This window comes from Camelus dromedarius, chromosome 20 (genome assembly GCF_036321535.1).
Source record: "Camelus dromedarius isolate mCamDro1 chromosome 20, mCamDro1.pat, whole genome shotgun sequence".
Lineage (NCBI taxonomy): Eukaryota > Metazoa > Chordata > Mammalia > Artiodactyla > Camelidae > Camelus > Camelus dromedarius.
In genome coordinates, this window is record NC_087455.1 from 38,290,814 (window position 1) to 38,306,338 (window position 15,525).

Here is a 15,525-nt window from a genome sequence, read left to right on the forward strand (position 1 = left end):
TGGTACCACTGATGCCCACACTTCCATCCACAACAGTTTCTTCAGGACACTTATGCACATATAACCATCACACAAAAATGATTGCTTAGACATATTTTAAGAGAAATAACATTATGAGAATGCCAAATTCATGACATGTCAGAGTCAAGACCGCAGAGTATTTACTGGATGAGATCTCACGTGTGCTCCGCAGTGAGCTTTAAACCCTTAGGACATAGTCATGGAATAGTAGGCATTTTCTTTCTTTCCTCCAAGTTGGCTTTACTGGAGAACTCCGTAGACACGGGAAGACTCTGTTTCCCACCTCTACTACTTACACAAAGGGCTCATCACGTGGTGAGGGATCAGCGCTTGTGCGACCGGCTCCAATGTGAGCACTCCAGTGCCCAGCTCCTCCAGGAGCAGAGCTCCCCCCACAGGAGCAGAGACCCCCCCAGGAGCAGAGCGCCCCCCACGGGCACTGCAGTGCCTGCAAGAATCAGGAGTCTGATGAGTGAGCCTGGGGCGGGCAAGTCAGGAAGCAAGCACCGCTCCCTCAAGCTCTGCAGGTGATCTCTGTGTCATCTTGAATAAATACAGTCAGCATTAAAGATGTTTGACAAGAGGGTAAAAGGTAAGGCCTCTCCAAATCTCCTCGCATTCCTTTAGTTGGAGACCTGGTAGAACACATGGTGACAAGAGAAGCTGGCTTTTCATGCCCACGTTGGCCTCAGGGCTACAGGGGAGGCCACGGTGCTGCCTCCGCCCCACTTCCTGCCTTCGTCCTGCAGACCTCACAGGGGCCCCTGACTCGTTTCTCTGACTTTCTCTCCTTGGTTGTGCTGCACTTCCAGCTTTTAAAAGCTCACAAACTCCTCACTGGAAAATCTTTAAAAATGAACCCAAGTCAAATGAAATCAACCAAAGGGACACACTGCCTTCTTCATTAATTTATATTTTAGGATGAAATTCTTGAAGACGACTCCCTGACCTGAAGGGGTAGATGGAGGAGAAAAGAAAACAAGACAAGCATTTTTGGGCCCATAAAAAATGAGAGGTAACCAGATGGTGTCTAGTCTTCATTGCACCTCTCTGCCTGCCCCAATTTCACATGCCCCTCCCAACTGAACTCATCAGAACTCGACTGAAGGAGACGGCTGTGCAAATTTATTGGAAACCAAATAAATCACTACGGAAACAGTCTCCCAAACCCAGCGAGAACACTGTAAGCTGACCAGTGCCAGGATCTGAATACGTGCAGATCAAAATTCCGACCCCCTCCCTGGTAGGTGTACTTACAGTGGGGGTGTCGCCATGCAGTTTGTCTGCATCCAACATATAAAAATGAAATGGACTCCAGTTTTCAACATCACAGTCCCTCTGAAACAACTGGTGGTCAATTAGCGTTTGTCTCCAGCAAAACTCGATTTTCTCCCCTGCACGTGGAGGTGAACACACAGAAGAGACTGATGATCCCCGCTGCGAGTGTAGCTAAGTGTGTCTAAGCAAGCTGGCTCCATCAGCATCCTGATGAGCAGGGGAGTGTGTGAGCCGCGGGGCTCTGCAGAGTAATGGCCAGGCAAGGAGGGCGCTTTCTTACATTGGGGAGAAAAAGGCTGGAGCAGCACTCGCTGGAAATAAATTCTAATTAAACCTTCAGGTGCGGTTCCTGCAGCAGAACCCACGCCAATAGATGAGGCTCCCTCCGTGATGTCCAGTCATGTGAAACAGGCTCATTAATATACCTGTGTGTTTGGTTTAGCAAGTGAATCATGTCTGTTTTCTGGAAATTACATGAGGGTGGAAAACCTTCCAAACATGTTCATTTATTTGCTGTGGACTTGTTTAATCCTCTTAAGAGCATTTAGAATGACAAACTTCTTAAATTAGCATGTTTGCCCGAGTGACCTTTCCAGGCACATGGGCCGAAACCTAGAACAGCCCAGAAGCAAATTCAAAACCGTTCCAGCTGCACAGCACTGCAGAATGTGTCCAGTTTGAGAATAAGGATTTTTTATCCACACACTTTTCCTCCTCTGCCCAAATTAATCAGCCTCTGCTGCTCTTGTGTAATGAGTATCGTATGACTCATCTTCTCTGCCTGTAAAATGGAAATGGGAAATACTTCTGCCCAATAAAATGACATAGAACTAAGCCCCAAAATTATATATATTTAAAAAAAAAACAGGGCTTTACGCTGTCTAGGGATATGAATCATTTATTTAATATATCAATTGTTACTAGAATAATCTTTTCAAAATGTTACCCCTCCTCAGAAAACTTCAACTACTATTCGATAAAAATATCACAGAAAATTTCTGAAAAGAATTTAAAGGAAAATCATTTTTAACTGAATCATATTCTAGGCACACTGAATAAATTCTGTTTAGAGAACTACTTGTTTTTAATAAATGGCCTATAAAAATACACCCAGCATTAACCAGTAAGTCTTCATTCCTTATTTTAAAATTCTTAAGGCATGCTATATTTCTTAAATCATATGAGGAGATATTTGCAAGCCAATGGACAACGGAATTACCTAAGAAGACATTATAAAGCAGCAAGAGCAACTAGCACTTTGCCAAGCATTCTGCCTGAGAGTCACTCGTACCATCTTATTTTGACCTGACTGCTTAGAGGTGAGCTCCATCAGCCCATTTAACACATGAAGAAACTGAGGCTATGTGTGGTCATGTTTCCAGTACTTGGTGGAGCCAGGATCCAAACCCGGATCTTTGTCTATAGAGCCTGTGCCTTTACCAGATCACACTAAATTTCTCACTCTTCAAATGCACTCAGTCCCCGAGGTAACACACCTTCCTTGCATTTCTAGGAGTTTTAGGAATTACTGAATTACAAGGACTAATCAGACATTTGTGAGCTAATTTTATATTTTCTGATTTTCCTGAATCAGTTCAGGCTGAATTCATTCTACTTACGAGAAGTCCTGAGGCAGAGGAGAGAGGGGAATATAAGCCAGACATAAACAATTTCAAGAGATCCACTTCATCAAGGAAGCAAAGTATTAAGTAAGCCATTCTGCAACATGCTTGTCAATAAACCTTGGTGTCTCTGTCTCATCCTGAAGGAGGGTAAGCCCTCCAGCCCATCTGCCTTCCAGCCACATACCCTGGATGACCTTGGTTCCCTCACCGGTGACACATGTGTTCTCCTGGGACTCTTTGTAGAGATTAAATGATAAAAGTGTATGCAAAGGGGCTACTTCATTGCCAGACAGTAGGCACTAAACAAATAATAAAATTATTTTGTTTCATGAAAATGGGAGGCAAGTCTCCCAATTAAACATTCCTGATAGAATCCCAACAAGCACTTTAATTTGTCTACAAGAAATTGTAAAATAACATTTCTTTTTTGAAGTCCGTATCCATTCTCCCTACTTTTTACCAATCCTGGCTGTTATCCTGAAAATCTATTCCCAGAACGTGGCATCCATCTCCCATATTTAAATCCTTTAAGTTTGAAATTATGATGAAGCTTGGGCACATAAAGATTCACACCATAATTCACAGAATAAACAAAGACCACAGGAACAGGGCCACCTCCAGACCCCATGTGCTCAGGACAGGCTCCAAACTTCACAAAATCAGAAGCATACTGTTTGAAGAGAAAGAAAATTGAATGTGATCAAGGAGGCTGACATAGAGCACTGGCCGGCTCACGAGACGACCCCGTCGCCCCCTCGTCTGACCTAAGTCATCGAACACAGTTATCCGTTGATCTCTAACTAAAACTAGAACACGGGTAGGGTTGGAAAGTAACATTTTTTCCTACAATATTTACATATTGTCAACTAAAAATTGGCACTTGTCATCTGCCTCTGATTTGGTTAAGTCATGAGCCACTGCAGCTGCTGACTTTCAACACCCTCTGAAAGTAGTTAAGTGTGGAGATCAGGAATGGGGCGCACTGTGCTCTGGGAAAATGGGCAGAAGAGTCTTCAGATAGTTAGACATTTTCAGGAAATTTTATGCGCCCAAATTCTTACATCCCCTCCTATCTAGAAAAGCGCTAAAATCATTAACAGAGACACCTGCTTCTTGACTAGCAGCAGCCTCTGCCTAAACTTGTATTGGACCGCACGTCCCCCTTCACTGAAATCTTATATAATTCTGAGCTCCCCCTCCTCTTCAGAGCAGTTCCTCCGAGCTCTCTGAGATGCTGTCACCTGGGCTCTGGTCCTTATTTTGCCCCAGATAAACTTTAACCAACAACTCTCACGTTTTGTGGTTTATCGACAGTACCACAAAAATTAAGCTTACATACTTGAACTCAGAGTAAACATTCAGTATCAAATATTTCTTGACTTAAATTCCTATTTAAATGTAAATAATTATTCCATTTCTTAAATATAACATCTTTAAATATAAATTAACAGATATTTGTGAATCTTCGAAAAATATAGTCTAGAAAAAAATTTTAGCAATTAAAAAAGCTATTGTGTGGAGCTTTAGAATTTCAAAAGTGGAAGAGAATAGTATTGTAACTCAAGTTCTTGTTTTAAATGCAGAGATCCTGAGGCCTCAAAAGACATATCAATTTGCCTGATTTTACACACTGTCCTTTAACAGAAAACCTTGAACTAAGTTCCTGGTCTTTGAGAAACCAAGACTTGCTCTGCTGGTGCAGGGCTGAACTTTATGAAAATGGGTCGTGAGAAAGAACCAGAATGCGGGGGCCTGGGCGAGGCAGCGGAGGAAAGGAGGGTCTCACCTTGTCGTGGGTGAGAAATAGGCTCCCGCAGTGCTGGTGTGATGGGCATCCCTCAAGTGCCTGAAAACTACTATTTAGCACACCTGCCACCGAAACGCACACAAGCTGTTTAACTAGAAGGCTGACCAGGAGGCTTTCTCAGTGACACAACAAGCTATTTTCAAGTTAACTCTACAACTACAGGAAGAGAAAGAATAGAAAGCTGGTATTAATTATTAAAAATTTACACCAAGAACCATGGAAATTCCAGGAGAAATATAAAGACGTTGGAAGTTTCATTATGCGAACTTACTGCCAATTCATTTGTCTTAAAAGCTGTGCTATAAAATATATTGTCCTTTGTTGTTCCAAATCACATTTGAAAGAAATAATGTTTCTTAAGGGTGTTTCTGGAAATTTCTTCTATTTCCTAACACCAAATCTCAGACCCTTAAAGAAATGGGGGGTTGGCATTTCGTCCACTGTTCTCTAGGCAATTTGTTTTTCCTTCAAAGAACAAGGGGGGAATCACACAGAAAAGCATTTGAGCATCAGGCTGCTTACATTTCCTCCGGGAGTCTTGGAAAATAAGGTGGAAATGAACAGTAGGACAGAAACATGGCGGGAGAGTCACTGGCTAGAAGGTGAGAACAAATGTGTTCTCCAACGTGCTCTGGTAGCCACTAGTTTAAATGAACCGAGCAATTGTTCGAGCATACACGCACTTCTACGGGAAAATCTCAACCGTTACCAACCGATCAGTGCAGCCCGAAGCAATGGACGGACTGTGGAGGCCCCCGGCGTCTCATCGTGGTGTCTTACACCACGTGCAGGATGAGCAGTGCCTCCCCGCCCCCTCCCTCCCCTCCCCTCGATGGAGATGGCTGGTCCTGAGCTGAGCTTACCTCATAGCAAGCTGTCTCTCAGCCCTCTGTCTAAAGCAAGATAAAAGAAGGAAAGCTACCTGGGACTTTACAGAACCAACCCAAAAGGGAACTGAAGCACCTATCTTCCCTCCTTTCTGCTGCCTGGAATGTGGGCCTGATTTTTGACCCTCAGGAAGACACTTTGGGCCATCAAGTTGACGGGCTGAAAATAAGAGGCATCTGGTTCTCTGACCCTGGGACCTTCATGCAAACCAGCCCTGTGATACCGATTGCTTGACTTCTTTATGTAAGAGGGAAATACAAGTTTAGCATGTGTAAGCTACCGCTGTTATCTGGGGATGTAGGTGTTGTACATTGCCACGGTAAGTCCTAGTAATAAAGTTAAAGATTCACCAAAAACTATTTACCAAATAGTTAATAAATGATAAAGAGTTCCTGATTTTTGTTTTAATACTATGAAATGTAAATCAAGTTTCAGCATATGCTAGTAAAACAAGACACTGTGGAGAAAAAGCAAAACAGAGATTATAGAACAGAGACACAAAGCCTCCTATTCTCCAAGGCACAGGAGGACAGCCGTGACTCTATGTGCCAAGGTTGGAGTCTCATGGGCTCCCTGTTTTCCTTGCCTTGGGTTGTCTTTTCTTTCCAGCCTTGGGAAAAATGGATAAGGCTGCTGGTCAAATCATTTCAGGAGCAGCTTCCATCGTGTAGAACCCCTGTCTCTTCCTTTCCTCTGCCTCCTGGAATGTTCTGACACAATTAATCAGTCCAGCCTTCTAAATTGAGCAAATGGAGCTCAATCAATCTGCTTTTAGACAGAGTTAGGAAACAGACATTAAAAAGCATAACTAGGAAATCTTATCTTCCAGAGGTCATTGCACAGATGAAATAGGAGAATATCTGTGAATCACTCTGTAAACACTAAGTACAATACAAACAATATTAGTACTGATTCTATGTCACATTCTTCAAAAAACGAAAACAGAATAGTTTTCTACCAGAAGGAGAAGGTGCTTTGCAATTTTCTGTCACTTTAATTCTTCAAAAGTTTCTATAAAATTGATGTCTTTAAAAAAATCAATGCACATTAGGGACTAAATTTAATTCCTTCATCTTCCCCTGTTTAACAGATATCAAGAATGTTACCATTTCTAGAATTTTATCTAGGAAAGCCTTTGGTATACATGAGGCACAGAGCATGACAAATTGTCAGTATCACTCAGGATAGGAAACCCATGTTTGATACCCGAACTTGAAGACATGAAGAAGATGCCTGGCATGTCCCACTGACCTTTCAAGCTGTTATTTTTGAAACACTTGTTTCTTCTTGGTCCAGAAGAGACCCGCATTTGTTGATGTGAGACTCTTTAAGTGAAAAGGTAAACCCATCATTACACTTTAGAGACTGAAACCTTACCCTCCTCATCCATGTGGACATAGCATCCTTACTGATTCCTAACATGAAAAATGACCACCAATGACATCTCAGGATGCTCCAATGCAGAGGTTCTCTGCTGCAGTGAGGAGGAAAGAGCCGTGTGCTTCAAGATGTACTTACTGTCTGTAGCTCACTTGGCAAGACACGGCAACTTGTCTAAGCTAAAGATTAAAAGTGGAGAATAGAGACAACATCCATGGCAAAGGGCATTCAGAGGCTAATTCCTTGGCCCCACTTCATCGCTTCTCAAGAGCCGTGGGCAATACCTTGAGAAAGGCAGCAATACGTTACCCAACTCATCAAAAAGCTGTGCCTCCTACTAATTGACAGTAAAGCAAGTGTCATCTGGCTCAACAGATCTCCCTGTGTCTCTAAAGTGGTCGTCTACTTTTTCTTTATTTTCTCGGTTGGGGGACACTCCTTTTTTGAAAATCCTCCTCCCTGCAGTAGAAGATCTTATTTTCCCAACCAGAATGCAGGCTTGAAGAGGGGGCAACAGAGCTGAGAACACATAAATCAGTATTTATTCCTTGATATATTTTTTACACATGGACTAAAAATCATTGGGTCAGCTGGACATCAATATCATATCTAATTTACACTATTGTCAACTTTCATTTTACTACCAGCTCCTGAAACAGTCACGTGGTCACTAGGTTTTTTTTCCTTCCCTTGACCCATGGGTTCGATGATTTCTAACCAGACACAATAGCTTTTTGAAAAGAAGTCTGTTTCACCTTTTGCTGTTAAACTAAACTTGTGTGCTTGACCCTGATTTCATTCTAACATTCACAAAAATCTATCCAAGGACAACCACATTTAACATCATCTCTAGATGTCTTGAATACAATGGTGAGTGATTCTTCCAGATCATTAAACTATATATGCACATTATGCTGTGGTCCTCTTCAATTTGTGGTGTTTACAGTAATCGTTACCTCTATGGATACTTTATTACACATTTAGCATTTCTTTATCCAATTCAGTTACATTAATATATAAGATTTCAAAAGATCTGCTTTTTCAAAATGATGATGTTTAACATCTATAGTCTATTTTAAATCAAGTAATTCAATAAGGTTGTCAAGGACAGCAGTGAAGGTTGTGTGTGGTGATTGCTGCTTCAGAGTCTCCGGTCCTGTCCCTTGATCTTACAGGTGTTTACGCATCCTTGTCAATGTCATCACATCAGTATTAGGAGCTGAAATTAAACTACCTGGATGCTAATTTTTTTTAAAAACAATATACTCAATTTCCCCTTCTAATACTTTATTGTTTCTCATACTGAGGCTCACCAGTTTTCCTAATATATATATTTGGTGGGGAGGGGGGCACAGCCCTGAATGCCTGCAGACAGCACCAACTCTATAAGATTAACCAGAGGTGGCCGTGGATGTTCTGTGACTTCAGCCACTGAGCACGAGCACCTGCTGTCCTTCCAACTGTTCTGCCTCCATTATTGACAACTCTGAAGGTCACTGCCTCTTGTAAAATTCTACAACAATACAGTTCATATATTTTTAAAAGTTATTAATTTGTGAAAGTCGTCTGCTGTTTGTGTAAAAAGAGGGGTACTTCCTTTTGCTCATTTCAGGCTAAACTAAGTCCAGAAGTACACACACACACACACACACACACACACACACACACACACAGAGACACACGAAGTTCTGAGTGCCCCCAAGGAAAAGTTTGAAAGGCTTCGGGACAGTGGTGGCGCACAAACCTTTGGAATTTTGAGCTCTATGAAAGCATCACTTATTCAGAAATTAAGCATTGTAATTCTAGACAAAGAGAATCAGAATCACCCACAAGATACTAGAATTTTTTTAAAGAATGTATCTTCCCTAAAATCCAATGATAATTCAAATATCCATGGAAAGAAAGTAGATCAGTAATATCAAGCAATAATTTCTACACTATTGCTGATTAGACTTCAGCCCCAACCAAAGAACATAGAAATAAGATACCTGGAGATAAAGAGATGGAAATGAGGTATTAAAAAGCAAGAATATAAAAGAAGTAGCGGCCTTAAGGAAACCTGCTCATTTTCTTTGAAATAATTTCTTGGTTACAGGAACTCACTCGTGAGGATCTGGAAATGCATCAAGAGGAAATCTAGCAGGGAAAAGAAGCAGAAGCAGAAGCAGGTCTCAGTTTTCTCTGAGGCTGATCCTAAATGAAAAAACTTTCCTTGGCTTCCAGAATAGACAACCTGCATGGTTCCCTTAGCAGAAGAGTGAGGAGGAGAGAAAACCGAATGTGTTTGCAAATCATCCTTCACCAACCCTGTTGGAACACAGAAGTTTGGTGTTAGGGGCAGTGCCCGACCTATAAATATAAGAGAAGGAACAAGCTCTAATAAGGTTTTTGAGCGAAAAATGCTTTTAGCTTTAAACATACTCTAGAAATCATGCTGAGAAATCATGATAAGTGCTTGAGGTGTAGCCTTGCTGTTTACGTTACATAAAGGAATGCGTCCCCACATGTACCATTTTGGGAACGGAATATGTGTTGCAGCCTCCTTCACTTAGGTTTTTGGAAACCCAGAGTTTCTGGCCACGGGGAAATAGGCTAGTTACATATCAAAGGGGAGGCAAAAACTCCAGCGCGCTTTTCCATTGCAAACCGATTTTACTAGAGACCGGCTTTAAGAATCATGCTGAGAAAAGAGAGTAAGTGTTTCTACATGTCACTCTACCTTTTATGACGGATGTAAAAAGCCTCTCCACATGATCACTTCTGACATCTCAATCTGTGTGGAAGCTGTTGTAAAACTAGATTTTTGGGTACACAGAGCTTCTGTCTTAGAGCATCTACACTAATTATATATGTAAAGGGAGGCACAATCTCCAAAACGGTTATCCACAGGAAACAGCTTTAACTTTGAAACCGGCATCAGGAAACATTATGAGAAATCAGAGAATGTGTCTCTAGAAGTCCCCTTGTATTTTATGCTGGATGACATAATGCCTCTATACATGCTAAATTTTTAGATCTGTATGCGAATGGAAGCCACGTTTCCACAGGCTTGTTGGGAAACCAGAGTTTTTGGGCAGGGGAAACTACACTGCTTTCATATATATGGCTATGTATTAGGACGAAATCGGTTTTCCAGTGCAAAAAACTTTTATTGGAAACCGGTTTTGAGAAACAAACAGAGAAAACAGAGTAAGTGTTTCTGTATTATTTAACTTAAATACTGGATGATAGAACGGCTCAGCACATGGTGAATTCCCACATCAGTATGTGTGTTGGAGAAGTACTTCACATAAATTCTTGGAAAACCAGAGTTACTGGTCTAGAGAAAATACATTACTTACATATCCCAGGGCAAGCACAACTGCAAAAACATTTTAAAGAGCAAACAAGATTTACATTAAAACCGACCGTTGAATCCTTACAGAGAAATGAGAGAAGGTGTTATTAAAATACACTCTACCTATTAACTGGATAAAAGAACGTCCCACCACATAAAGAAATATGAAAGAAAGTCTCTCCACATGCTAAATTCTGAGAGATAAGTGTGTGTGAAAGCCGTGCTTCACCTAGCATGTTGGGAACACAAAGTTTCCTTTAAGGTGCAAACTACACTTCATACATATATATGGGGAGGTACTAGCTCCAACTCGGTTTTACAGTGAATACTGCAGGAACTTCAAACCGGCACTAGGAAAAAGACAGAGAAACCAAAGTAAAGAGTTTGCTGCAACCCGTTCCCTTTGTGCTAGATGAACGAACGTCCCTCCACATGCTATGTTCTGAGAGATAAGTGTGTGTGAAAGCCGTCCTTCAACTAGCTTGTTGGGAACACAAAGTTTCCTTTCAGTAGCAAACACCACTCCATAGATATCTATGGGTAGGTACAAGCTCCAACTCTGTTTTACAGTGACAACTGCAGGAACTTCAAACCCGCAATAGGAAACAGACTGAGAAACCAGAGTAAACGTTTCTCCAGCAACCCGTTCCCTTTGTGCTACATGAACGAAAGTCTCTCCACATGCTCAGTTCTGGGAGATAAGTGTGTGTGAAAGCCGTCCTTTAACTAGCTTGTTGTTAACAGAAAGTTTCTTTTCAGTTGCAACTCCACTCCATAAATATATATGGGGAGGTACTAGCTCCAAATCGGTTTTACAGTGAAAACTGCAGGAACTTTAAACCGGCACTAGGAAACAGACTGAGAAAACAGAGTAAAAGTTTCTTCTGCAACCCGTTCCATTCGTGCTAGATGAACGAAAGTCTCTCCACATGATCAGTTCTGAGAGAAAAGTGTGTGTGATAGCCATCCTTCACCTAGCTTGTTGGGAACACAAAGTTTCATTTCAGTTGCCAACTCCTCTCCATACATATATATGGGGAGGTACAAGCTCCAACACGGTTTTACAGTGAAAACTGCAGGAACTTCAAACCGGCACTAGGAAACAGACTGAGGAACCAGAGTAAAATTTTCTCCTGCAACAGGTTCCCATTGTGCTAGATGAACGAACGTCTCTCCACATGCTCAGGTATGAGAGATAATTGTGTGTGAAAGCCGTCCTTCACCTAGATTTTTGGGAATACAAAGTTTCTTTTCAGTTGCCAACTCCACTCCATACATATATATCGTTAGGTATAAGCTCCAACTCGGTTTTACAGTGAAAACTGCAATAACTTCAAAACGGCACTAGGAAACAGACTGAGAAACCAGATTAAATGTTTCTCCTGCAAACCGTTACCTTCATGCTAGATGAACGAAACTCTCTCCACATGATCAGTTCTGAGAGATAAGTGTGTGTGAAAGCCGTACTTCAACTAGCTTGTTGGGAACACAACGTTTCTTTTCAGTTGCAAACTCCATTCCATGCATATATTTGGGAGGTACTAGCTCCAACTCAGTTTTACAGTGAAAATTGCAGGAACTTCAAACAGGCAGTCGGATACAGCCTGAGAAACCAGAGTAAAAGTTTCTACTGCAACTGTTTCTTTGTGCTACAAGAACGAACGTCTCTCCACGTGCTCAGTTCTGAGATATAAGTGTGTGTGAATTCCGTCCTTCACCTAGCTGTTTCGGAACACCAAATTTGTTTCAGTTGCAAACTCCACTCCATATATATATGGGGAGGTACAAGCTCCAACTCGGTTTTACAAAAATTTGCAGGAACTTCAAACCGGCACTAGGAAACACACTGAGGTACCAGAGTAAAAGTTTCTCCTGCAACCCGTTTTTTGTGCTTGATGAACGAAAGTCTCTCCACATGCTCAGTTCTGAGAGAAAATTGTGTGTGAAAGCCGTACTTCACTTAGCTTGTTGAGAACACAAAGATACATTTCAGTTGCAAACTCCACTCCATATATATATATTATGAGGTACAAGCCCCAACTCTTTTTAACAGTGAAAACTGCAGGAACTTCAAACAAGAAATAAGAAACAGACTGAGGAACCAGAGTAAAAGTTTCTCCTGCTAACCGTTCCTTTGTTCTAGATGAACGAACGTCTGTCCACATGCTCAGTTCTGAGAGATAAGTGTGTGTGAAAGCCGTCCTCCACCGAGCTGATTGGGAACACATAGTTTCTTTTCTGTTGCAAACTCCATTCCATACATATATATGGGGAGGTACTAGCTCCAACTCGGTTTTACAGTGAAAACTGCAGGAACTTCAAACCGGCACTAGGAAACAGACTGAGGAACCAGTGAAAAAGTTTCTCCTGCAACCCGTTTCCTTTGTGCTAGATGAACGGAAGTCTCTCCACATGCTAAGTTCTGAGAGATATGTGTGTGTGAAAGCCGTCCTTCTCCTACCTTGTTGGGAACACATAGTTCTTTTCAGTTGCATACTCCACTCCATAAATATATTTGGGGAGGTACAAGCTCCAACTAGGTTTTACAGTGAAAACTGCAGGAACTTCAAACAGGCAGTAGGAAACAGACTGAGAAACAATAGTAAATGTTTCTACTGCAACAGGTCCCTTTGTGCTAGATGAAATAAAGTCTCTCCAAATGCTCAGTTCTGAGAGATAATTGTGTGTCAAAGCCGTCCTTCACCTAGCTTGTTGTGAACACAAAGATACTTTTAAGTTGCAAATTCTACTCCATACATATATATTGGGAGGTACTAGCTCCAACTCGTTTTCACAGTGAAAACTGCAGGGCATTCAAACCGGAAATAAAAAACAGATTGAGGAACCAGAGTAAAAGTTTATACTGCAACCCGTTCCATTTGTGCTAGATGAACGAACGTCTCTCCACATGCTCAGATCTGAGAGATAAGTGTGTGTGAAAGCCGTTCTTCACATAGCTTGTTGGGAACACAAAGTTTCTTTTCACTTGCCAGCTGCAACACATATATATATATATGGGGTGGTACTAGCTCCAACTCGGTTTTACAGTGAAAACTGCAGGAACTTCACACTGGCACTAGGATACATACTGAGAAACCAGAGTAAAAATTTCTCCTGCAACCGATTCCCTTTGTGCTAGATGAACGAACGTCTCTCCACATGCTCAGGTCTGAGATATAAGTGTGTGTGAAAGCCAAACTTCACTTAGCTTGTTTTGAACACAAAGTTTCTTTTCAGTTGCAAACTCCAATCCATACATATATATGGGGAGGTACTAGCTCCAAATCGGTTTTACAGTGAAAACTGCAGGAAATTCAAACCGGCACTAGGAAACAGACTGAGAAACCAGAGTAAATGTTTCTCCTGCAACCCGTTCCCTTTGTGCTAGATGAACGAACGTCACCCCACATGCTCAGTTCTGAGAGATAATTGTGTGTGAAAGCCGTCTTTCAATTGGCTTCTTGGGAACACAAAGTTTCTTTTCATTGTCAAACTACACTCCATACATATATATGGAGATGTACAAGCTCCAACTCCGTTTAACAGTGAAACCTGCAGGATCTTCAAACCGGCACTAGGAAACAGACTGAGAAACCAGAGTAAAAGTTTCTCCAGCAACCCGTTCCCTTGATGCTAGATGAAGGAACGTCTCTCCACATGCTCATTTCGGAGAGATAAGTGTGTGTGAAATCCGTCCTTCACCTAGCTTGTTGGGAACACAAAGTTTCTTTTCAGTTGCAAACACCACTCCATACATATATATGGGGAGGTTCTATCTCCAACTCGGTTTTACAGTGAAAACTGCAGGAATTTCAAACTGGCACTAGGAAACAGACTGAGAAACCAGAGTAAAATTTTCTCCTGCTAACCGTTCCTTTGTTCTAGATGAACGAACGTCTGTCCACATGCTCAGTTCTGAGAGATAAGTGTGTGTGAAAGCCGTACTTCAACTAGCTTGTTGGGAACACAAAGTTTCTTTTCAGTTGCAAACTCCACTCCATACATATAAATGGGGAGGTACTAGCTGCAACTCGGTTTTACAGTTAAAACTGCAGGAACTTCAAACCGGCACTAGAAACAGACTGAGGAACCAGAATAAAAGTTTTTCCTGTAACCCGTTCCCTTCGTGCTAGAGGAATGCAAGTGTCTCCACTTGCTCAGTTCTGAGAGATAAGTGTGTGTGAAAGCCGTCCTTCACCTAGCTTGTTGGGAACACAAATTTTATTTTCATTCGCAAACTCCATTCCATACATACATATGGGGAGGTACTAGCACCAAATCGGTTTTACAGTGAAAATTGCAGGAACTACAAACCGGTACTAGGAAACAGACTGAGAATGCAGAGTAAAAGTTTCTTCTGCAAACGGTTCCCTTCGTGCAAGATGAACTAAAGTCTCTCCACATGATCAGTTCTGAGAGATAAGTGTGTGTGAAAGCCGTCCTTCACCTTGCTTGTTGGGAACACAAACATTCTTAAAAGTTGCAAACTCCAATCCATACATATATATGGGGAAGTACTAGCTCCAACTCGGTTTAACAGTGAAAACTGCAGGAACTTCAAACCGGCAGTAGGAAACAGACTAAGAATCCAGAGTATAAGTTTCTCCTTCAAAGCGTTCCCTTTGTACTAGATGAACGAACGTCTCTCCACATGCTCAGTTCTGAGATATAAGTGTGTGTGAATTCCGTCCTTCACCTAGCTTGTTGGGAACACAAAATTTGTTTTCAGTTGCAAACTCCACTCCATATATATATGGGGAGGTACAAGCTTCTACTCTGTTTTACAGTGAAAACTGCATGAGCTTCAAACCGGCACTAGGAAAAAGAGTGAGGAACCACAGTAAAAGTTTCTCTTGCAATCCGTTCTCTTTGTGCTAGATGAACGAACGTCTTTCCACATGCTCAGTTATGAGAGATTATGGTGTGGGAAAGCCTTCCTTCACCTAGCTTGTTGGGAACACAAAGTTTATTTTCATTTGCAAACTCCATTCCATACATATATATGGGGAGGTACTAGCTCCAACTCGGTTTTACAGTGAAAACTGCAGGACCTTCAAACCGGCACTCGGAAACAGACTGAGAAAGCAGAGTAAAAGTTACCCCTGCAACCCGTTCCCTTTGTGTTAGATGAACGAATGACTGTCCACATGTTCAGTTGTGAGAGATAAGTGTGTGTGAAAGCCGTCCTT